At 35.3% G+C, this 25,821-nt stretch overlaps 1 protein-coding gene across 4 annotated transcripts in view; it reads right to left on the bottom strand.

The window, feature by feature from the left end:
* The window catches only part of PALLD (palladin, cytoskeletal associated protein), a 421,753-nt gene extending 398,007 nt beyond the window's left edge, over window positions 1-23,746 (bottom strand). The window contains exon 1 of one of the 4 annotated variants that reach the window (XM_038573555.1): window positions 23,600-23,746. The gene's annotated coding sequence lies outside the window, so the exon portion shown is untranslated. The remainder of the gene's footprint in view (window positions 1-23,599) is intronic. The other 3 variants (XM_038573556.1, XM_038573558.1, XM_038573557.1) reach the window with 3 other exon arrangements.
* Window positions 23,747-25,821: the final 2,075 nt, after the last annotated feature.

The following is a 25,821-nucleotide window of genomic DNA, read 5'->3' as shown; positions in this document are numbered from 1 at the left end:
AAGCAGGCAGTTAATATATGATTTCGAAAAGGCACATCAAACATAGAGATTATTATGTATATAATATATAATATAGAGAAAACAAAATTAAATATGAAAATATATAGCCTGATTTTTAGTTTTTTTTCACATACTTTTCATCCTAAGTACCTATTAGCTTTTACTTTCCTACCTAGCCTTCTCCCAAGACTTAAGTATCAGGAACCAGAAAATTCTCCTTCAGTTTGTGTGCCACTTTCCCTTAAGGTCAAAGCTTTCTGAATCTCAAAATCCAGAAACATTGGTAGGAGCTTGGAAGTTTATGAAGGTAGAAGGAGAGACCACATACTAGTGTTCTAGTGGTCATGGTTCTCAGTGGGAAGCCAAATCTGGGGAACAGTAATAGAAAGCTTGGAGCTTATGCTTCTCCCTCTATGTCTCTGCCTCTCTCTGTGTGTCTCTCATGAATAAATAAATAAAGTCTTAAAAAAAAAAAGGGGGGGGATACCTGGATGGCTTAGTGGTTGAGCATCTGCCTTTGGCTTAGGGCAAGATCCTGTTCCGGGATTGAGTCCTGCATCAGGCTTCCTGCGAGGAGCCTGCTTCTCCCTCTATGTCTCTGCCTCTCTCTCTCTGTGTCTCATGAATAAATAAATAAAGTCGAAAGAAAGAAGAAAGAAAGAAAGAAAGAAAGAGAGAGAGAGAGAGAGAGAGAGAGAGAAAGAAAGAAGAAAGAAAGAAAGAAGAAAGAAAGAAAGAAAGAAAGAAAGAAAGAAAGAAAGAAAGAAAGAAAGAAAGAAAGAGAAAGAAAGAAAGTTTGGAGCTTGTTTCTGGCCACAAAAAAGAAAAAAAAATAGTAAAATCATGGCAAATATACAAGCACCAAAATAAACATTCATGCGAGGTTTTATTTACCTAATTAATGAGGAAACTGGTAAGATATATAAGTATTTCTTCTTTTTTAAGATTTTATTTATTTATTCATGAGAGACACAGACACACACAGAGGCAGAGACACAGGCAGAAGGAGAAACAGGTTCCATGCAGGGAGCCCGATGTGGGACTCGATCCCGGGTCTCCAGGATCAGGCCCTGAGTTGAAGGCGGTGCTAAACCACTGAGCCACCCGGGCTGCCTTGATATATAAGTATTTTAAAGCAGACTCTAAAGTATATGGATACATATATAAGTATAATATATATGTATATATAAGTATGTAAGTGTATATGCAGACAATCAAGAATGCTAAAATGAATTTACTAATAAATTTGAAACTGGTTAATATATAGAGAGCAATAAAATATAATGTTTGGAGTCATTTCTATGGAGTACAAACTAATAGTATTTTTACTGGAAAAAATGTATTTGTATATCTATGCTGAAGTATAATTTACATTGTTACCAGATTTTTACAATTTACAAAGTTATAAAATTACCTAATTAAAGACAGTAAATGTACAGACCACAATAAAATCAGATGACCTTGGAAGGTCCAGAGACCCTCCCGAATATTTCATTGAAAAGATACCAGTTCTGTATTGCTTATTTTAAAGTCTTTCATAGTTTGTCCCGAGAAGGCAGATTAGTTTCTCCCAGGACAGAACCTTGAATTACAATTAGCCCTTCAGTCAGCAAAAATGGTAGATGGTTTAGGAGAAGTCAAGGTCAGGGTCAACTCTTAAAACATGTGAAGATATAAGCTACCAGGCAACATTAACTCAGAAGACATGAAAATTGGAAGAGAGAGATGCTAGGGCCAAAAGTATATTTATATTCTGAAGGAAAAGCAGACCATATTTTCATTTCTTGCAAAATTTATTTTTCTTTGGAAGAGAAGTTTCTTTTCTCTGTTGGTCTGTTTATTTGTTTTTGGCCTTCGAGAAACTAATTTTTTGTATTGAACTCAGTGTGAGAGAGATTGGAAAATGTAATTTTAAAAAAGGACAGGTTTCAAAAAAAAAAAAAAAAGGTTTCTGCCCTCATGGACCTTAGTGTATGGGGGATTTAAATAAGTAATGAGCATATATAATTTAGCGTGTCAAGAGCTGTGATGAGAGAAGAACAAAGTGTTATGTTAGCACTCAGAGGGGATAACAGGGTTATATGATCAAGAAAAGTTTTGTGGAAGATGAAGCCTATAAAATGGTATGTGAAGAATGAGGGAGAGTTAGGCAGGTAAAGAGAACACCGGCAGAAGGATGGACAAAGTTGTGGATCCCAGGGAGAGTACGGCAGACTCAGGTAACTCAGAGAGGTTTGGTGAAACAGAAATCTATCTGGAGATGGGGGAAAGTCACCAGAGAAAAAGTTAGAAAGCAAGAGTGGTGTCAGAGATCCTGAAACCACGTCAAGAACTTGAATTTTATCTTAGGTGCAGTTAGAGGACAAAGAAGACTGTTAAGTACATGAGAAAAGTATCACCAGAGTTGCATTTTAGAAAGAAACTCAAGGATTGAGTCAGGGGAAGAGGAAGACAAGATGAAAGTCAATGGGAAGGCTTGTGTCCTATTCCCAGGCTGTGTGTATTTATCATTGCTTTATCTTTGGTTGCCCATCATCTGAACATCCTTATTAGTTTTGGATAATGCCTCACGTTTTGAGCCTCAGTGAGAAACTAAGCTCACTTATCATAATGGAACATGGATTCTCCAAATATTTGCTTTCCCAGCCCCTTGGAGCCTGGCACAAGTCTTGACACATGGCAATTATATGCATCCATCTTGGACTTCAAGGCAGGTTCCATGGAGAAAACATTCTGACTTCTGGGAGTAGCTGTAGATGCAGCAACTTGCAGTATGGAGGGGCAGGAGTGGTGGCTGTGCAGAGAGTGGGAGGTGGAAGCTGTGGTGTGGACCATTTAGCTGGTGGTAATGGTGTGGACCATTACCACAGCAGTGGTAGCCATACATGAGCCTATTTCTGGCCTTGTGGTCTTGCTTCCAGAATACACTATGGGCCTCATTCTGTGAATTGCCACAACTCCTATCAATAATTTGTTTTGAAAAAATAAATAAATAAATAATTTGTTTTGCACTCATGTTGACCAAAGAATATTTCTTGCCATTACGGAGCACAACTAATAGATTAAAAAAAAGATGACAGAAGTCTGAATAAGTAACCCTGGGATGGACAACAGTGAATTGAAGCAAAAGGTAGAAGATAGGACAGAAATCTGATTGATTAAATGAAGAGATGAGGCTGAGGAAAGATTATAGATTTCTTATTCAAACAATGGGTTGGATGGTGCCATTAACTCACATGATACAAATAGGGGAAGAAGTTTTGAGAAAAAAATTTTAATTTTGATTTGCACCTTTTGCAACTAAGAACTCTGTTAGCGATTTCTGGAAGGCAATTTGAGATACTGGTTCAGAGTACATAATAAAAGAGCAAAACTAGATTGGGAATTATTAGCCCATGGGTGGTTCTATAAGACATGGGGGTAGATAAGGTCATCAAGGAAAGAGAGAGAAAAGGAAACAATCCTCCAGAGAGTTGGGAGAAAACCAGGAGACTAAGGTGTCATGGAAACTGGGCAAGGAAATGTCTTGTGAAGGAGGAAGTATCTTTTTGACTTAGCAACTGGAAACATTTAGCAACATTGGCAACAGCAGTTTTGGTGTATGTGACAGAGATTTAAGCCAGGTTCCACATATGTTGAGAAACTCTGAAGGAAAGAAAATATAGATTGTATATGCTATTGACTGTTTTGAGAATTTTATAGAAATGAGGAGAGACAGAGTTAGTAGGTGGAAAAACGTATGAAATCTAGTGGGTTTCCTTGTTTAAGATGTGGCTCAGGAACATGTTTCAGTGCTAATAGAATTAGATAGGTGAGAGGAAGAAGCAGATGACCCATGTAAGAAAGTGGGGGTGATGAATAGACCGGGTCTTCCAGGATGTAAGAGGAAGTGGGTTATTATAGTACAAATGACTTCAGATTGGAAGAGAACAGTTCTTCCATTATTAAAGGAGAGAAATAATTGAAGTGTGTATGTGAGAGAGAGAGAAAGAAAGGGAGAGAGAGAAGGGGCAAGAGGTAATCTAGATAAATTTGTAATTGAAAGAAAGGAGAGCTCCTATCTTGAGATTTCTGAGGATTGGGAAGTTTATGAGGACAGGAGACAATTTGAAATAGCTGATGTAGAGAAAGGGGAACATTTCCTTAAGAATTTATGGGCAGGGCGCCTAGGTGGCTCAATGGGTTAAGTGTCTGCCTTCGGTTTAGGTCATGATCTCAGGGTCTTGAGATTGAGCTCCAGGTCAGGCTCCCTGCTCAGCAGGGAGTCTGCTTTTCCCTCCCCCACTTCTACGCACTGTCTCTCTCAAATAAATAAAATCTTTTTTTTTTTTTTAAGAGGGATTTATGGGCAAAGGGGAGAACCTCGTTGAAATTAAATGTATTTATAGCATCATTAATCAGTGTGATTGCCCACTTCTCTTCACCAGAGCTCAGCAGTCCAGATGAAGTTGTGGAGATAAGATGCTCCAGGTTTTTACACACAGGTAAAATGAAAGGGGAATGGTTGAGGTCGTTGGGAATAACAGCAAGATGGGGGGTGGATTCTAAAATCTACCCTGGATTTGGATTCATGGGTAGGAGTTTGATCATAAAGAGCTTAAGGGACTGGAGGCCCAATGAAGCAAAGGGAAGGTGTAGTGGGAATAACTGAATGAGAGATCTGGAAGGATGTATCCAGACAGTGAAAGGTCTGAATTGATCATTTCAGAAGCAGGGACTTTTGACTCCTGATTGCATTTAGAGTGTGACCATGTGAATGTCTTTGTCTTTGAAGAACAACGCCAGAGTTTAGTAGTTGCAACAGAGATTTTATGATTAACAAAACCTAAAATATTTATCCAGACTTTTATAGAAAGAGTTTGCCAACCCCTGCTATAGAACATCAGCTACTTAATAACTTCATCTAGCATAAGCACTACTGATAATAATCCTGATAATGATAATGGCTAACAATGTACTGCTCACTGTGAGATAGGTATTATGTCAAGCACATTTATTTATTTATTTATTTATTTATTTATTTATTTATTTATTCATTCATGTATTTATTTATTTATAACATCATTATTTATATTATTTCATTTAAAATTCTCATAACAGGCGCTAGTTTACAAAGAAGGAAACTGAGGCAGAAAATGTGATTAGAAGAACCAAGATTCAAACCCAGACAATGACTTCAGAGCTCATTATCTTAACCATACACTTAACTACCAATATATTATGGTTTCCACAACCAAGAATCTTAAGCAATATATCATACTAATAAAACTGTGGATCAGTTTTCTGCTACTTCTGCTAATATCAGAGTTCTGCTATTGATTTAACTATACTTAGTGCAAAGTAAACATAATAGGATAAATTTTAAACCTTCATAAAAAACATTATATGAGGAAGCTTAAAGTAAACTTCTGAATGATGAAACACTTTTTAGTTCATTTTTTAAAATAAGGAGTGTTTGCTGGAGGCAAATTTAATCACCTGCTTATTAACTTGTATTTTGGTTTTAAAGAGGCGTCATCTGACAGGATCCAGTTGTGAGGATTAGGTATAGCTTAAAAACTGCTTGCACAGTGAAAAAGAAAATAATAGCTCTATAGGTTGTGTTTAATTTGCAATCCAGTTATTGCTGCTAGAACATGCACATGGGCTAGGGAAAATGCTCATTCAACGTGGATGAACAAGGGAGGTTTCCAGGTGGCCCAAACTCACTGGAAAATCATGCTTCAGAGATTTTCATGTCAGTCAACACCCCACAATTAAAAGGTTGTAATCAAAAGAAATACAACGGCAAACATCTCCTTTATTTCCCTGAGATTTTATGTTTTATTTCAAATAGCACTTTTGGTAATTCTATGCTGGTGTAATAGACACAGAAAATGAGATAGAGTAAAAAGAACTAATTAGGTGTCTTTAATGAGTAAAGAGGTGAGATAAATGCCAAAAACATTAAGGAGTTTCAATTTAGCAGGTAGAATAGAAAGATTTTGAAATTTTGAGGGATAAAGCATTTTCCTACATCTTTAAATCTTCTCTGCCCCCTGACTCTATGCTCTTAAGGAATTTGAATTGCTTGGAAATTGTTTTCTTTTTATTTTTATCTTTCATATATTCTGCATCCATTATTAATAATTCAGCTTAAAACTCTGATAAGCCACAGCCATTTTCTAATTTCTTGGAATTTGTGTAAGTCTAGCTTCTTCCCCATGGGAGACATGGCTCTTTGTTGGCCCTGTGTGTTTTATCATTACATTGACAAGAAATCAATTGAATGATCATTTATTTATCACTTAATATGCTCCAGGGAAGCTTCAAGGAGGGCAAAGATGAGCCAGGCATAGTTTCCCTCCTTTAATGATTTTATAATCTAATAGATGGGATTAGAGGGATAGGACAAGAGTGAGAAATAAATACATGGAGAAACATGGTAATTGCTATTAAAGTAGTTTAAATATCTTGTAGTAAGATATCGAAGATGGTGGGAGAGAACATATTTACAAATTTGGCCATGTCATTCTTTTAATATTTGTTTTCCAATGGTACTTTCCCAGTGGAGAAGAGAAGGTCCAAAACATGATATGCAGGTTATCTATGTGCCTCTGGACAGCCTGCCCTGAAGAAGACTCCAACCTAAACCAACTCCATCTTCACTCTGACACATGCTACCACCATGCCTTACTGGCCTATTTGCCATTCCTTGAACATTCCATGTTCTCTCCCATCTTCATACTGTTCCTTTTACCCTTCCTTGCTGTTTTTCTGTTTCAAACTCCAGTTTATCCTTAAAAACTTAATTCCACTTTCTTTTGGTGATTTCTGGTTCCCCAGTCAGTATAATTCTCTTTCTTCCAAACATGACACTCTGCACAGTATTTTATTATAACATTCATCTTACTGAATTACTAATATGAGTTAGACAACTCATACTCCATTAGACTGTGAACACTTTGAAAGAGGATATGTAACTGACCGTCTTTGAATGGCTAATGCTCAGCACAATGTCTGAGTCATGGCAGATGATGGAGAGAAACTAAGAAATACTTGGTACTTGAAATGTGGATTGAACCCTAAAAAAGATTTGATGGGAGACAGAGCCATACAAAGACACAAGGTAGAAATGTTTCATTCCCCCCTTGCTCTCAGCCATCCAGATCTCACTGCAGCATTTCTCTAGGACTTGCTGTCCTTAGTGAAGCATTGTTCTGCTCTTTACATGCTGTTTCATCTGTCTTACCAATAGTTACTCATCCCCTGAGCTCTGTTTTCTAGTAAGAACTTGATAAGGAATCAGTACTATATATTAATAGCTGTCAATGTAAAAATACAAAATACATGCTCATTTCCCTAATACAAGACAGTAGTAGGTCTGACACAGCATTAATAAAAACCTTATCTATAAAGACATTGATTTTTATGTTTCTCAATACTTGCCAAGAAACTTTCTCATGAAAAAATTCAGAACCAGAAAAACATTTTTGTTTTTTGGCATTCCACTAGACAATTCTGTAACCTTTGATGATACTCTTTGGCATGGATGCTAGCTAGCAAGCTCAGAGTTAAATTTTGAATCATAGAAATACAAATGTTTTTACTCCCCTCTCCTATTTTTTTTTTCTCACTTTCTTTGTTTACTTATTTAGTCAGCATATTTTTGTTGAGTGCCTACTGTGTTAGGCTCTTCTTTTACAGGCTGGGGACACAGTTGTAAGACAGAATTCTCTGTCCTAAGGAGTTAACATTCTAAAGGAGAAAAGGCAAAAGTAGGAAATTGATATAATGTCAGGTTCTAAATTTCTTATGCTTGGTTTGATCTTAATCGTTTAATTGATTTTGGGCAATTGCATTGTGCCTTTGTTGTATACAGTCTCAAGTTATCTTTGAAAGTTGTTAAAGTACAAATGAAACAAAACAAAAACACTAAATATAATAAAATGCATATTTATGTGTTAATATTGGTGTTTGCAGACCATGGCTGTTTTAGGAGGCATGCTGTTGGTGGGAGGGTGGTAACAGTCGCCAGAGGATACTCTCAGGCTAGTGGTGCTTTATGTGCTCTCAAATTGTACCATGCAGGCAGCTGCGGGTATCCTCATGGTGCTCTGGAGGCAAATTTTTCCAGGTGAACTTTGACATTTATGTATGATGCCAAACTTAAGCAAATATTTGGTGAATCAAGGCTTGGGAAGATCAGCAAATACTGTGAGACATTATAGATTTCCTTCCACCTTGAACTTCAGTAGACAGCTCATCAACATCTGGACTTTCCCAAGCAAATATTGCTTTCGATTGTAAACTTCCATGGTCACCTATTTTGTTTAATTCCTGTGGCATATTTCATTCATTCTAAGGACTTTTATGCCACGTAATTTATAGATTATTTCTAAATAATTTTATGTTTGGGGGATCCCTGGGTGGTGCAGTGGTTTGGCGCCTGCCTTTGGCCCAGGGCGCGATCCTGGAGACCCGGGATTGAATCCCACATCGGGCTCCCGGTGCATGGAGCCTGCTTCTCCCTCTGCCTGTGTCTCTGCCTCTCTCTCTTTCTCTCTCTGTGTGACTATCATAAAAAAAAAAAAAAAAAAATTATAATAAATAAATAAATAAATAAATAATTTTATGGTTTACAACTTTTCTTTAAGTTAATATCCTGTTGGACTCATGATCTACTATGAAATATAGAACATGTATGTAAGTTTTCATTGAACTTTTAAAATTTTCTATGTATATTGCACATTCTACACAAGCTATTTTTTCATCTTTAATTGTCTTGGAATTACTATCCTTGTATTTGGGAAAATATTTATTTTTGAGTGCCTGAATATAAATATAAATATATATGATTCAACACATATGAATGTATAAATAACAGAAAAGAGAAAAAAAGACAAATTTAGAAATTATGAATGACATTTATTTTTAGAGTTGCTGACTTTTGGGAATAATTATGTGAAAACCAGATCTATGATAACTGAGATAACCTTCTATGTTATCAGCAAAAAATTCTTGTGGGACATCCCCTGCATGATCCTTATGAGGCAAGGCACTATAGGCTGTTGACAAAGACTTCCCTGACTAGGGAGGGGGAGGTCAAGGTATATGCATGAGAAACAGCAGAGCCTTAATAGAAAGAATTCAATTGCAAACAATAAAAGCTAGCCTTCTCTGAGAATTTCCTACATAACAGCTTCTGAGTGTTGCATGTTCCCTGCTTTCATATAATAAACTATTTGATCCACAGAATAATTGATGGGGCAATCATTATTTTTCTTTTTGTTATTTCTGTCCCCAAAACTTCAGCATAAATGATTCAATTATTTGGCTAAAGTTGAACTATCAGGAAACGGCAGATTTGGAGTTCAAACCTGCATATAACCACAAAATTTTCTTTTCCCATTGGAGATATTATGGGTGTTTAATTTAGATAAGGGGAGAATTTTTGCAATCTGTTCATGCGATACCTTGTAGAGACATTGACAAGCTAATTTTGAAAGAAAAAGTGTTTGATGCTAGAAAATGGCTGACAGGTACTAAGGATCACTCAGTATCCCATGCCACATGGGCCAGGTACTTATTTACTTACTTACTTAATTTATTTATTGAAAGGGAGAGAGAGAAAGAGTGTGATATCATGACCTGAGCTAAAATCAAGAGTCAGATGCTTAACTCAACAGTCACCCAGGTGCCTAGATGTAGTAACATTTCAATAAGCATTTTAAAATGCATATGTTGTAGTTAGGAATAAATACATGAAAAATGTAAGAATATGCACCAAACTATGTTGATTACCTTGTCGTAGAACTTGGGCAGAAATAAGGTTGAGGGGTGGGACATGTCTGAAAAATTTTTGTTTATTTCACATTCTTTGAAAAAAAGACCCAGTTAAATTATAAGTGATCTTACAATTTAAATTAAGCATTTTAATTTGTTTATTTTCATATTTAAACAATTTCTAAAAAAGTAATAAAAACTTGGTACAAAGATTCAAAATGAAAAATATTTCAAAATAAAATCTACCCTATGAAAACAAAAGTTGAAAAAGACTTAAAACTTTTTATTGTTGTTGCTTGGGAATCAGGCAATTCCTAGACCAAATTTCTTCCTTTCATTTTTATTTTTAAAACTTTCATTTATTTATTTTAAATTTCCAGCATAATTAACATATGGTGTTTTATTAGTTTCAGGTATACAATATAGTGATTCAAGAATTCTGTACTTTCTATCACTTCTCGGCCTTTTGGCTAAGGGAAGGGAAGAATTTTGTACTTTCTCAATGCTCATCACAATAAGTGTACTCTTTTTTTTTTTTTTAAAGATTTTATTTATTCATGAGACACACACACACACAGAGGCAGAGACACAGGCAGAGGGAGAAGCAGGCTCCATGCAGGGAGCCCGATGTGGGACTGGATCCCTGGTCTCCAGGATCACGCCCTGCGCTGAAGGCAGCGCTAAACTGCTGAGCCACCCGGGCTGCCCAATAAGTGTACTCTTAATCTCCATCACTTATTTCACTCATCCCCCCACCCACCTCCCTTCTGGGAACCATCAGTTTGTTCCCTATACTTAAGAGTCTTTTTTTTTTTTTTTTGAAAAACTACAAAAACAACCACAAAACCAGTAACAAAATGGCAATAAAGATCTATTAATATTACTTTGAATATAAATGGACTAAATGCTCCAGTCAAAAGACACAGAGTGATAAAATGATGAAAACCAAGACCCATTTATATGCTGCCTATAAGAGACTCATTTCAGACCTAAAAACACTTGCAGATTGAAAGTGAAGAGATGGAGAAACCTTTATCATGCAAATGAATGTCAAAAGAAAGCCAGAGTAGCAACACTTATATCAGGCAAAACAGACTTTAAAACACAGGCTGTAAAAAGAGGCAAAGAAGGACACTACATAATAGTAACGAGGACAATTCCACAAGGAGGTAAAAATTGTAAACATTTATGCACCCATCATGGGAGCACCCAAATAGATAAAACTGCTAATAACAAACATAAAGGAATTAATCAATAGTAATACAGATAGTAGGGGACTTTAACCCCTCACTTTACATTGATGGACAGGTCATCCAAACAGAAAATCAGCAAGGAAACGGTAGCTTTGAATGACACACTAGAACAGATAGATTTAACAAATGTATTCAGCACATTCCATCCTAAAAGAGCAGAGTACACATTCAAGTGCACATGGAACCTTTTCTAGAATAAATCACATATTAGGCCATAAAGCAACTCACAACAGATACAAAAAATTAAAGTCTTATTGTGCATCTTTTCTGACCACAATGCCATGAAACTAGAAAACAACTCCCCTCACACACACACACACACACACACACACAATCTGGAAAGACCACAAATCCATGGAGGTTATACATAACATGCTACTAAACAATGAATGAGTCAATCAAGAAATAAAAGAAGAAATAAAAATGTACATGGAGACAATTGAAAATGAAAACACAATCATTCAAAATCCTTGGGATGCAGCAAAAATGGTTCTAAGAGGGAGTTTTATAGCAATACCAGTCTACCAAGAAGCAAGAAAAATCTCAAACAACATAACCTTACACTTGAAGGCACTAAAAAAGGAACAACAACAAAAACCTCCCAAAACCAGAAGAAAGAAGGAAATAAAGATTAGAGCAGAAATAAATGATATAGAAACTTAAAAAACAAACAAAAAAAACAAAAAACACCGATAGAACAGATTGATGAAATTAGGAGCTATTTTTTTAAGACAACAAAGTTGATAAAACAAAGAATGTTTTGTCTATATGGATCTGGAAGGATGCTGCTTGGAAAATCTGAACAGGACAGTTCCATGTTTCTATAGCAACCACATTTAACTAATTTCCGTTAGTTGAATAAGAGGTATAATGTTTGTGGAGGGGACATTTATGGTGCTTTGAATTGTGTGGAAACTATGCATTTTCTGTTCAAATGCTATTTTAATTTATTACGTTTAGGAAAAAAATCAATTGATTTCAATAATTCATCCGCTTCAAGATTCAAATTGAGTAATATAATACCATCTTGAATTTTAGCTGAAGAACTCTATGAGCATGTATGTTTTTGCTGTAAAAATGTAGTTACTGTATGGCACTCAAGTACTATGTTAAATGATCCACTAACATTTTTGCTTGGCCCATGATTAGTGGAATGTATGTTACTGGGTAGGGTGAACTACAATTAAAAAAAAAAAAAGTCAGACTCATCAAAAAATGTTTTAAAAAAGAGAGAAAGAACTCAAACAAAAATGTTCTTGCTTCTCTCTCTCTCTCTTTTTTTTTTTTTTTAAGAGAGAGAAAGAGCAAGAGCCAGGGGAGGGTCAGAGGAAGAGAGAGAAGTAGATTACCCACTGAATGGGGAGCCTGCCATGGGGTTCAATCCCAGGACCCCAGGATCATGACCTGAGCTGAAGGCAGATGCTTAACTGACTGAGCCACCTAGGTGACCCACTTCTCTTTTTCTTTGTTTTACATCTTAAATCACACATATGAATTCAATCATATGGTGTTTGTCTATCTCTCACCAAGTTTCACTTGGCATTATATCCTCTAGATCTATTCATGTTGTTGTGAATGGCAAGATTTCATTACTTTTTTATAGCTGAGTAATAGTCCATTGTATATATGTACCACATCTTCTTTATCTATTCATGTATGGATGGACACTTGGTTTGCTTCCATAACTTGGCTATTATAAATAATGCTACAATAAACATTGGGGTGAATATATCTTTTTGAAGTGTTCTTGTTTTCTTTGGATAAATACCTAATAGTGGAATTACTGGATCATATGGCAATTCTATTTGTAATTCTTTGAGGGACCTCTGTACTGTTTTCCACAGTAAGTGCACCAGTTTGCATTCCCACCAATAATGCATGAGGGTTCCCTTTTCTCTACATCTTCACCGACACTTCTTGTTTACTGTGTTTTTTATTTTAGCTATTCTGACAGGTGTGAAGTGATATCTCATTTTAGTTTTGATTTGTATTCTCCTGATGATTAGTGATGTTGAGCATCTTTTCATGTTTGTTGGCTCTCTGTAAGTCTTCTTTGGAAAAATATCCATTCATGTCCTCTGATCATTTTTGAATTGTTTTGAATTTGTTTTTTGGTTCTGAGTTATATAAGTTCTTTATACATTTTGGATATTAACCTCCTTATCAGATATATCATTTGCAAGTATCTTCTCCCATTTGGTGAGTTATCTTTTTGTTTTGTTGAGGATTTCCTTTCCCTTTTCCTTGCAAAAGCCTTTTATTTTGGTATTGTCCCAATAGCTTAATTTTGTTTTTATTTCCCTTGCCAAAGGAAACATATCTAGAAAAATATTTCTATGGCTGGCATCAAAGAGATTACTCCTTATGTTTTCTTTTAGGAATTTTATAATTTCATGTCTCACATTTTACTATTTGGCATAAAGTTATCCAGTTTTCCCAAAACTATTTGTTGAAGAGACTTTTTCCCATTATATACTATTGCCTCTTTTGTTTTTTGTTTTTTAAAGATTTTATTTATTTATTCATTCATGGGAGACAGAGAGAGAGAGGCAGAGACACAGGCAGAGGGAGAAGCAGGCTCCAGGCAGGGAGCCTGACATGGGACTGGATCCCCGGTCCCCAGGATCACGTCCTGAGCTGAAGGTGGCGCTAAACCACTGAGCCACTGGGGCTACCCCTATTGCCTCTTTTGCTGTGGATTAATTGACTATATAATTGTGGGATTATTTTCCAGGCTCTCTTTTCTGTTCTATTGATCTACCTATTTTTGTGCCAGTATCATACTGTTTTGATAATTACAGCTTTGTAGTATAACTTGAAATCTGAGATTTGGATACCTCCAGTTTTCTTCTTTTTCAAGATTGCTTTGGCTATTTGGGATCTTTTGTGGCTCTATACAAATTTCAGGATTATTGGTTCTAATTCTGTGAAAACTGCTGTTGGTATTTTGGTAGGGATTGCAATAAATCTGTAGATTGCTTTTGGGTAGTATAGATATTTTCACATTTGTACTCCTGGGGATCCCTGGGTGGCTCAGAGGTTTAGTGCCTGCCTTCAGCCCAGGACATGATCCTGGAGTCCTGGAATTGAGTCCTGCATGGAGCCTGCTTCTCCCTCTGCCTGTGTCTCTGCCTCTCTCTCTTTGTGTCTCTCATGAATAAATAAGTACAATCTTTAAACACACACACACACACACACACACACACACACAACATTTGTACTCCCAATCCATGAGCATGGAATATTTTACCATTTGTGTCATCTTCAATTTCTTTCATCAGTGTTTTATAGTGTTCAGACTACAGGTCTTTGACTTCCTTGGTTAAGTTTATTCCTACGCATTTTATTATTTTTGGTGCAATTGTAAATGGAATTGTTTTCTTAATTTGTCTTCCTGCTATTTCATTAGTAGTGTAGAGAAATGCAGCAGATTACTGTATATTGATTTTATATCCTGTTACCTTACTGAATTTATGTATCAGTTCTAGTAGTTTTTTGGTTGAATCTTTTAGGTTTTCTATGTATGTATCATGTCCTTGGCAAATAGGGAAAGTTTTACTTCTTCCTTATCAATTTGGGTGCCTTTTATTTCTTTTTGTTGTCTGATTGCTGTGGCTAGGACTTCTAGGACTATGTTAAATAAAAGTGGTGAGAAAGGATCCTTGTCTTGTTCCTGATCCTAGAGGAAAAGTTCCCAGTTTTCCATCATTGAATATCAGGATGTTAACTATGCATTTTTCATATATGGCCTTTATTATGTTGAGATATATTCCCTCTACGCTCACTTTTTTGAGGGTTTTTATCATGAATGGATGCTGTGTTTTGTAAAATACTTTTTTGCATCTATTGAGATGATCATGTGTTTTTTTTCTTTCTCTTGTTAACATGATGTATCATGTTGATTGATTTATGAATACTGAATCACCCTTGTACCCCTGGAATAAATCCCACTTGATTGTGATAAATGTTTTTTTAAAAATGTATTGTCAAATATAATTTGCTAATATTTTATTGAAGATTTTTATGTCTAGTTCATTAGAAATGTTGGTCTCTAATTTTCTTTTTTTATAGTGTCTTTATCTGCTTTTGGCATCAGGGTAATGCTGGCCTCATAAAATGAATTTGGAAGCTTTCCTTCCTCTTCTGTTTTTTTAAATAGTTTGAGAAGAATAGGTATTAACTATTCTTTTTTAAAAAAGATTTATTTATTTATTTTAGAGAGAAAGAGAGAGTATGTGAATGGGGGAAGGGCAGAGAGATGGAGAAAGAATTCTCAAGCAGACTCCCTGCTGAGTATGGGACATGAGGCTCCATCTCCTGACCCTGAGATCATGATCTGAGCCCAAATCAAGAGCCAGATGCTTAATCGACTGGGCCACCCAGGTGCTCTGGTATTAACTATTCTTTGTGTTTGGTAGAATTCACTTGTGAAGCCATTTGGTCTCGGATTATTATTTGTTGGGAATTTTTTCATTACTGATTCCATTTAATTGCTATTAATAGGTCTGTTCAAATTTTCTATTCTTCCTGGAGGTTTTCTATTTCTTTGGGAGGTTATATGTTTCTAGGAATTTCTCCATTTCATCTAGGTTGTCCAATTTGTTGACATATAATTTTTCATAATATTCTCTTATGATTATATTTCTCTGGTGCTGGTTTTTATTTCACCTATTTCATTTCTGATTTTATTTGAGTCCTCTTGCTGTTTCTCTCTCTCTCTCTTTTGATGAATATAGCTAAATGCTTACCAATTTTGTTGATCTTTCAAAGAAACAGCTCCTCGTTTTACTAATCTGTTCTAGTGTTTTTTAGTCTCTATTTCATTTATTCCTACTTTAATCTTTATTATTTCCTTTTTTACTGGCTGTGGGTTTTGTTTGTTCTTTTTCTACTAGCCAAACTATGGTTAGGTTATTTGAGATTTTTCTTGCTTCTTGAGGTAGGTTCTAAGAGGGAACTATATTGCTATATATGAACATATATATGCAACATCTATATATTATATACATCTATATATTATATATTCCCTCTTAGAACAGCTTTTGCTGCATCCCAAAGATTTTAGACCATTGTGTTTTCATTTTATCTCCATGTATTCTTTTTATTTCCTCTTTGGTTTCTTGGTTAGCCTATTCCCCATTCATTGTTTAGTAGCATGTTATATAACCTCCATGTATTTGTGGTTTTTCCAGATTTTTTTTTTTTGTAGTTGTTTTCTAGTCTCATAGTGTTATGATCAGAAGAGATGCATGATATGATTTCAGTCTTTTTTTATTTTGTTGAGACTTGTTTTGTGGCCTATATGGGTTCTATTCTGTTGACTATTTCATGTGTACTTGAAAAGAATGTGTGTTCCTCTGTTTTTGAATGGAATGTTCTGAGTATATATGTTAGCTCCATCCAGTTCAATGTGTCATTCAAACCACTGTTTCTTTGTTGGTTTTCTGTCTGGATGATTTACCTTTGATGTAAGTGGGGTGTTAGGGTTCCCTACTATTGCTCTATTACTATCGATTTCTCCCTTTGTGTGTGTTAATGGTTGTTTTACATATTTGGGTGCTCCCATGTTGGGTGCACAAATATTTATAATTGTCATATTTTCTGCTGGATATTCCCTTTATGATTATGTTGTCCTTTTTGTGTTTTGTTAAAGTCTGTATTTTAAAGTCTATTTTGTCTGATATAAGTGTTTCACTCCAGCTTTCTCTTTGCTTCCATTTGCATGATAAATATTTTTCCATGCCTTCACTTTCAATCTGTGTGTGTCCTTTAGGTCTGAAATGACTCTCTGATAGGCAGCATGTAGTTAGGTCTTGCCTTTTTATTTATTCAGTCATGCTATGTCTTTTGATTAGAGCATTTAGTCCATTTGCATTCACAGTTATTATTGATAATTTCTTCCTTTTATTAAAATAATCTTCTAGGCCAATGACGAAGCCACTTCATGCATGAGGATCCCTACCAAGCAAATTGAAACTTAGATAATTTGTGACTTGTAAATGCTCTTTTGACCAGAAACACAATCAATCCCCAAATGCCAAGCAACTCCAGGCTCTATCTGTATTTTCTTGCTCTTTGTTCCTCCAAACAAGGATGACTAAGTGGCCCTTGCCAATAAGATATTTTCTATTTTTCTCTTCCTTGTTCTTCATTTTTTTTTCTATAAAAAGCTTCCTGCTTTCCACCCCATTTGCAATTCTCCAAAAGAAAGCTATGCACTTAATGAAATTTCAAATAAAATTTGTTTTTATCACCTAAATTATTTAGTTTAATAATTTTTTAACAGTTGTTAGTGACAAAGATGGAATCTGAATGTGACAGGTAATGACCTATAGAGATGCTGCATAGTTAAGATGCCTTCTGAACCCTTTGAATTTTCTGTTCCTTTCATTGTTATGAGGGCTATAGGTAAGTCACTGTCACATTTGAATTCTCTACTTCTTTGTGTTCAGCTCTCTGATCCAAACAAACTTTATTTTAGAAAAGTTTATTTAAAAATGTATACACACATACACACACACAGAAAAAGTGTATATAAACAAACAAATCCAAGAAAGATTCTGGGAGTCTTGTAAGGGCTCTGGAATAGTCATATTGGGAGTCTGCATTTGGAGGTACTCATTAGGAGACTCACAAAGCCTGAGGTGAGTCCACAGCATAAATTACTGGGGTTCTTGGGAAAATAAGAAGAAATTCAGACTTTTTAGACCATCAAAACCAACATCTAAGTAAGCACTTAGAAATTTTTAAGTAAAAGTAGTTAGGGTATCTGCCATTATAAAGATACCTTGTGAAATGAATAATAGATCTAATGCTAATGGGAAACTTGGAAGTCAAAGCCACAAAATTGGCGGGCAGGGATAGAGCACTTAAAAGCTCTTATCAGCACATATTACTTAATTCTAAGACTCCCAAGCTGGGAAGTTGATCATAGAGCAAGTTAGTTTGATACTAGTTCACCCACCAACCTCAAAATTTCTGTGAAATGAGGCACATTGAAAACACCACAAAACCTCCAATCCAGTGGCACATCCCTCTTAGGTTTTAATTTGGCTCTGAGAAAACCAAGGCTTAGCTAAAGAAACAGGATTCTCAAGATTCAAAGAATTGAGCATATCACATTTTGGCACACCCGCTTATTTAATGTCTAAGAACTATGGTGCTGGTAACTGTAGATATCTTAAAAAAAAAAAAAAAAAGGCAAAATATTACTAAAACCTAGGATTACAATGGCCATTATGGGGAACATTCCAATTAGACAAGATCATTCATTTAAGAAGTGTCCTTGAAGGCAAGGGTTTCCAAATCAACAAATGGAATAAGTTACGTATTTTAATTGGCATGCAGAAGTCTCCAAAATGGCTCAAGATTCTAAACAGTTTCATTGAAAGATTCATTGCAAAAGGCTAATGAAAAATTATCTTACTTAACCTGAGTACTCACCATCTACTAATCCTCTATATGAACTACTTTTCCACTCTGAAGAGACCACAAGACTGTAGGCAAAAGTTCAAGTTGCCTTGTAAGTGCAATAGCCTCAAGGCTAGAAACCTAAAACCCTTGGGCCTTTCCCATCACATTCTCATCGCAATCCTATTGCATTCTCACCATAATCACACCTTTGGTCTAGAAATTGGTCTCACTTGCAATCAACTGGGACACTGGAAATATGATTGTCCCTGAAGATTTTATCAAATTCTTTTTATTTATTTATTTTTTTTTAAGATTTTATTTATTTATTCATGGAGAGAGAGAGGCAGAGACACAGGCAGAGGGAGAAGCAGGCTCCATGCAGGAAGCCCGATGTGGGACTCGATCCCAGGTCTCCAGGATCACGCCCTGGACTGAAGGCAGCGCTAAACCGCTGAGCCACCAGGGCTGCCCGGTTTTATCAAATTCTTGACACCATCTCAACACCCCCATATTTACCCTCAAAAGAGGGCTTCCATATGGGCCCCTCCCAGGGTTGATGGACTCCAGTCAACTGCTACCAGTTATCCCTTACATAGCCAAGGGGAAATTAAAACAAAAATTAATAGAAAACCTTGCAAAAAATTCTGATTGATACTGGTTTACACTTTAGATGTACTCACTCTGGAGCTCACAGAAAGGATTCTGGGAAAACTGGCAGAAGCTGGCAAAGGATGAAAATTATTCCCAGAATTCAGCTTTCCTGGATCATTAGTGCCAGTGAGAGAGGAAGGTAAAATTTCACAGTTTCTTCCTTCCAAATCCAGAACCATTGCTTATTGATTCTTTCTCTCCCAGGGACAACTATTGTCTTCCCATTTGTCTTCTGTGTTCTGAGAATTTGACTTGGCAACTGTCAGTGTAGGGGGCACCAAAAATATGGTCAGGCAGGGTTGCATTCTATTTTGCAGCAGAGGCTTTACTGACTGGGTCCACTGTCTTGGGTCCATGAGGTTGTTCAATACTACCAGGAATATTTGCTGTTTGTCCCAGCTGAAACCCAAGAAGATATTTGGAAGGATTTTTTTAAAGTAGTGCTTTGGTCAAAAGTTGGCCAAATTAAAAGTTGATATTCAGAGCCTGATAAGAAGTTTTTCAAAGGCTTTTTCTCCTAAGATAAGTAAAACTAGGCACTAGGGAAGAACAACATTGTAAAGACAAAATCGCTGTAAACCCAGAACACAAGAAACTTCCGATTTTTATCTTAAAGATCTCACTGATTAAAAAAAAAAAGATCTCACTGATATAAAGAAGCAAACTGAGGACAATGTAGGTGGATCAGTGCCTTGATATATTCAGATTGCAGCCCAATTCTCTGAGGAATTAAAAATAGATGTACTACCAACTGAGGGCAACTTGTACAACTGGTCTTACAAATTGAGTCTTTAGTGCTCGCTTCGGCAGCACATATACTAAAAACAAATTGAGTCTTTACAAGAACAGAAAAAGCCCACTTATCCTTCTTACCAATCCCCAAACCTCCCATTTATCTCAAAAGCCTTGTTTGTCTGATCTTCTCTAGGAACTGAGGCCATCTTTTTGAAATGCAAAATTCAGGGAGGTAATTCTTATCAGAAAGGAAAAACAAACAAACAAGACAGGGAAGGAGGCAAATAATCTTAAGAGTTTTCTCCACAATTAGTAAAACATTTCAGCCTTTCAGCAGGTAACCTTAGCTTACTCCATCTTCTAGAAACACGATTTGGATCCAAATTGTTCTTTTATAAACTAGTGAGTTTTGCATTATTGTACCTATCTCATAGCTACAATTTTAAAATAAAAGCTATTAAGAGCTCTGTTGGCATATGTCTCTGTGTTTATGTGTGTAGTACATAGTATCTTGCAGATTAAATTTTTACCTCAACATAGTATTGCCAAAATTAATTTGTAAAGAGCTCTATTTAACTGGGTTAAAGGCAATCATTGATATAAATCAAGTATATTCTCAGAAATACAGAAACCAACTCAAATGTTTTTTCAAGTTCACATGATTGAGGATAATCTTCAGAAAAAAAAAAGCTAGTTTAAATTTGTTGGTTTAATTAGGACAGGAATGTCTTTAGGATTATCAGCATTAAATGTAATGGGACACAACTTTTATTTCACTTAGATTTACAAAAAGTCAAATAATCTCATGTTTACCTGTGTTACATAATTTGAAAGCAAGAAAGATAATGTGATGATAAAGTGGGTGCCTGGGTGGCTCAGTGGTTGAGCGTCTGCCTTAGGCTCAAGGCGTGATCCTGGGGTCACGGGATCCAGTCCCACATCGGGCTCCCTCTCAGGAAGCCTGCTTCTCCCTCTGCCTGTGTCTCTGCCTCTCTCTGTGTCTTCAATAAATAAATAAAATATTTTTTAAAAATGATGATTAGCTATTCAATGTCTCATGAAATTTTCATGAATAAACATAATTATCAAGTAAATTGAATACATAAAAGTTCATAAATGAATTTTAAACAGTAATTATGCTTTATGATATGTCTACTTAAAAATAGTTTTGAAAGGGGTGCTGGGTGGCTCAGTCAGTTAGGCATCTGACTTGATTTTGGCTCAGGTCATGATCTCAAGATTGTGAGATTGAGCCTCCTGTTTCAGGCTAGCACTGTATGTGGAAGCCTGCTTAAGATTCTCTCTCTCCCTTTCCCCACCACCGCCTCTAAAACATTTTTTAAAAAAATTTCCAAAATATTTTTTGTAACTTAAAACCTTAAAATTACACTGAGATAAATTAAATGATGAATATGCATTGAGTATATCATTTCCAAATAAGATAAAGTACTGAAACATTAATAACTGAATATAGGTTTATCCACTTTTGGCATCCTTTTATAGTGGAACTAAAAATATTTGGGTCTATTAGTAAACATGTTTTGTGCCACAATGAAAAATTTACTATGAGGAAGAATATACTTCTAGAAATTATACATGTATTTATAGGGCAGCCCCAGTGGCGCAGCAGTTTAGCCCCGCCTGCAGCCTAGGGCATGATCCTGGAGACCCTGGATCCAGTTCCACGTCAGGCTCTCTGCATGGTGCCTGCTTCTCCCTCTGCCTGTGTCTCTGCCTCTCTCTCTCTCTCTGTGTGTCTCTATGAATAAATAAATAAATAATCTTTAAAAATTAAAAAAAAATAAAATGTATTTATAAATTTGCCAACTCACAGAATGCTAGTGTGATAGTCCACAATTATGTACTTCTTAGTTTTTGCTAGAAATTAAGGAGTCTAAGGGTTAAGAATTCTAATTAGCATGTGTCATTAAGACCACTAGAAATATTAAGGGATCCATTTCTATGCAAGGAAAGTAGTATGAGTATTTGGTAAGAAAAAGTATGAGGTATACAAATTGTTAAGGAAAAAAATAATTTTGTCCTAAAATAAAACAACTAACTGATTGTTTTCAAAAGAAAAAAGAAAAAAAGGGAATGAATATAAAAAATTGCAGAAGTTTTGTGAAAAAGGAATCTTGGAAAAGAAATTTTATGTGTAGTCAAGCTGGCTTAGGTTGGAATGGATTTACTTGTGTTTTTTTAAAAATGAGTTTTAATATCAAAAGTATGCAGGTTAAAAATTAGTTACCAAATTTGTTTCTCTATTCTCCAATATAACAGTTACAAATTATAGTCAGTTACTTCACTCAATATTTGTTTTCTTTGCTAGAATTTAGCTAGGACATAGCCGTTAACTCCAGATAGCTAAAATTCCTGACTGTAACTCAGTTATCTCAATCCCTTTTGATATCCTCCACACACATATTATTAATAACGAAGTGGAGTTCCTTGTTTTGTCCTTACACATTTCAGTTGGTATATCTTCAGGAATACATCATATTTTTTGAAACTTGACTAGTGTTTTCCCTCTACACTTTTTTCAATGAACTAAAGAAATTAAAGTGATTGTCATTGTCCAGTATAATCTAGATACATACTGTATTACAAAGTATGCTACAGGACCCCTTCAATATTCAGTTTTAGCAATAAAACAGAGAGAAGCTCAGATGGAACTGACATAGAGCCCTTAAAATACAGACCCTCATCCATATTAGACACTAGAATGGGAGACAACTAATCTGTATTCTAGGAATATGTAATCAAAAAAAATAAATAAATAAAATAAAATAAAATAAAATAAAAATAAAAATAATAAAAAAAAGGAATATGTAATCACATATTTACAGAGCATTTATTGGCCAAGTAAATCTTTTACCTTGTCTATTGTTACTAATAATTTGTCAAATAGACTCGATTTTTAAAATCTGAATAATCGAGATGAGCATTCAAGTTCTTTGAGAAAAAATACTGGAAAGGATATTTATTTTGTAATTTCTGCACATACATGATCAAACAGATTTTGCATAGTATTGTTAGGCAATGGGCTTGATATGTGGTCATTGTATTCATACTAGAAGGTGATTAGTATTTTTAGTAAATGTTAAAAAAGTAATATGACCCTCAAACCATTCTGTATCAACCTCATATATTGGATTCAAGACAATTTCATGTGTAACTTAAAACAACATGATATAAAATCATACTGTGATGTTTAAATTTGCCTGTAGTTTTCCCTTAGGAAGCTTTATCTTTTTTATAAATAAACATGTAAACTTTATGCATAGATATAATTTCCTATGTCTGCAATTACTATATAAACTGATTTTAAAAATCTGTTGGAAGTATAGTTAAAAACTTAAAATGTTACTAAAACCTACAGTACACAACTGTAAGCCATCAGTATTTACCTTAAGTATGGGCAAAGTTCAAATTAACTGTATTCATGTTTTCTGTGAAACATAACACATATATAATCAAACAATCTTGACAAATGTTGCTTCCATAACTACACTTCATTCTTCAGGGACTGATAGCACCAATTTAGCTTATTTAAGATTATAAGAGAAAATTCAGTTATTTGACAGTGGGGATAGAAATAAAGGTAAATCTTATGTATTATCTTCTTTTGGAAAGAGTACAAAATTCCCATTTCTCTCCAAATTAAAGAAAAATCAAGGCATTGTCTAAATAGTATTATAATTTCAGGGAAACTTTATATTTTTAGCTTAAAACAAGTTGAAAAAATGTTGCCCTAATAGTATATTAAGAAATATCTTACAAACCTTTTCAATCCTTGGTTATTTTGAAGACTCTGAAAAGGTGATGGGTTTCAAATGAGCATTTCTTCTTCTCTGGGAGAGTGGAGGTTGGTCTTGCCTATTCATTAAAGACGGCTTGGTCCTTGGTCACTTTGAAGCAACTGTGGCCTCGGACTTACATCTGTCCTCTTACTCCACTCAACTATATTTGGTAACTGAACTCATGTTTCAGCAGACTGCCACGATCAGGAATTCCAGCAGTGGGCTGGGAAGCAGTCCTAGGTCTGAGGGCTGGGTTCTTAGAAATTAAACGGACTTAGTGTAGAAAGAACTATATTTATAGATCTAATAAACATAGGATTTACACATATCCCTCTACACTCTGACCTTGTGGCTTAAAACCAACACCTGCCCTTTTAACATATTCTTAATCAATTAAAAGTACAGTATGTGATTCCAAGTAGAAAAAGTGACACTAATAAGAAATGCTCTTCTTATAATCTTCTGCTCTGTGCATTTAGCTTTTAGTCATATGGTAGATTATCCTAAAATAGTAAATCCAGTTAACTATTTAAAAATTTGGGCACCTGTCAAATTGAATGGAGAGTCATACTGTTCTCTTACTTCAAGTTGTTAATTAAAAGTTATTATAAGACTATGATGTGTATTAAATACATAGTCCGTAGAGGATTAAGTAGGTATAAACACACAGGGACCGAATCTTACAAACTTTGCAACACTGAGTTCTAAGCTCAATGCATGTTATGAGCATCCAACAAATACTTTAAATAAATGCTGAATGACTATTGTCCAGGACAAGTATGAATCTTCTTACAGTTACAATAAAATGTTTCACTACCATTTTATTGCTTATTCTATAGCATTTCATTGTAACATATTCTATTATTTTGAACTTCTAAATAATGAATAGAGCTAACAAGAAAAGAAAGCATTTCTTTTAGCAGAGCAAAATCTAAGGGGAAAAATAATCACAAAACCTCCCAGTTAATTTGGAAATGAAGGTCTGAGTCTCCCTTTGTTTAAATAATACCATCATAGTGATCCAAAAAAGAAGTTTTTGCTCTTGTACTTTTCTTTCTAGGCAAAACTGGTTCTTTATAAATGGTTCTTGCAACTGGTTACTTTTGTTGGCTATTTCAGTCATTACACTTATTCATAAGTGTTTTTAAAAATTTATATTTATAGGGAAAAACCCTGACTGATGAATTTGTCTTTTTATTAAAACCCCATAAGATAATAGTAAAAATCCAAAAGGACAGAAATTGGTAGAGAAGACAGAAGATACTGGAAATAGACAAAATTGTTGGCAAATAATTAACATAAAAATGAGTGATCTAACTCTAACTACATTAGAAAACTTAAATGTCTGCAGAAGGCATGCCTATGAGAAGCAATGATTAGCCCCAAAAAGTCCCAGAAAGGCTCAGGAATTGTAGGCACCAGGCCCCTCCTTGAAAATAACTTTTCATTGGCAATTCTGGATATTTCTGGAATGACATAGGAGCTGAAAATAGGTAATTGGTTCGAAGAATCCCCCAAAAGCATAGGCCCTGTTGTCTCATATCTGCTTCAAGCAGCCAGATGACCCCTTCCCATGTCTTGAGAAGAGAGGAGGTATGTTCTCTGGGAAATTTAAAACACATGATCTCCAGTCTCGGGAACACGAAATACAGATGAAAAGGATGAGGCACTGGAAGGAGTTTCTAGGGGTTCAGTTAGAGAAGGGACAGAGGCTTCAACTGTATCTATGCATATTTCTAAAAAATAGCAGTGATGGGAATAGGAAAAAATGGTAACATTTGATACATCTTAGTGTGCATATCATTTACATTAATATCTGTACTTTTGTGTTTAGTGAAAAATTAAACAAAAATCTCTGTTGTGTCCTAAGGCTAACTAAATATAGAGATTATAGGGATCAAAATATTGTAACCTTTTCATGATATTACCGTAGTTATGGAAAGAACTGCTGAAATTAACTAGGCAAGTTGTTAAAAATAATATATGTACAATGAAAATATAATGCTATTATTAAGATAAATGGATACTAGACATATAACTAACTCACCCTTGATCTCAATGTTTTTAAGATTTCAATATTGTATTAATAGTAAATGGTGCAGGGCAGCCCCGGTGGCGCAGCGGTTTAGTGCCGCCTGTAGCCTAGGGCGTGATCCTGGAGACACTGGATCGAGTCTCCCTCTGCCTGTGTCTCTGCCTCTCTC

The sequence above is a fragment of the Canis lupus genome, chromosome 25 (assembly GCF_011100685.1).
Source record: "Canis lupus familiaris isolate Mischka breed German Shepherd chromosome 25, alternate assembly UU_Cfam_GSD_1.0, whole genome shotgun sequence".
NCBI classification, from domain to species: domain Eukaryota; kingdom Metazoa; phylum Chordata; class Mammalia; order Carnivora; family Canidae; genus Canis; species Canis lupus.
The sequence above is the reverse complement of the archived record's forward strand: the minus strand, read 5'-3'. Positions and strand labels throughout refer to the sequence as shown.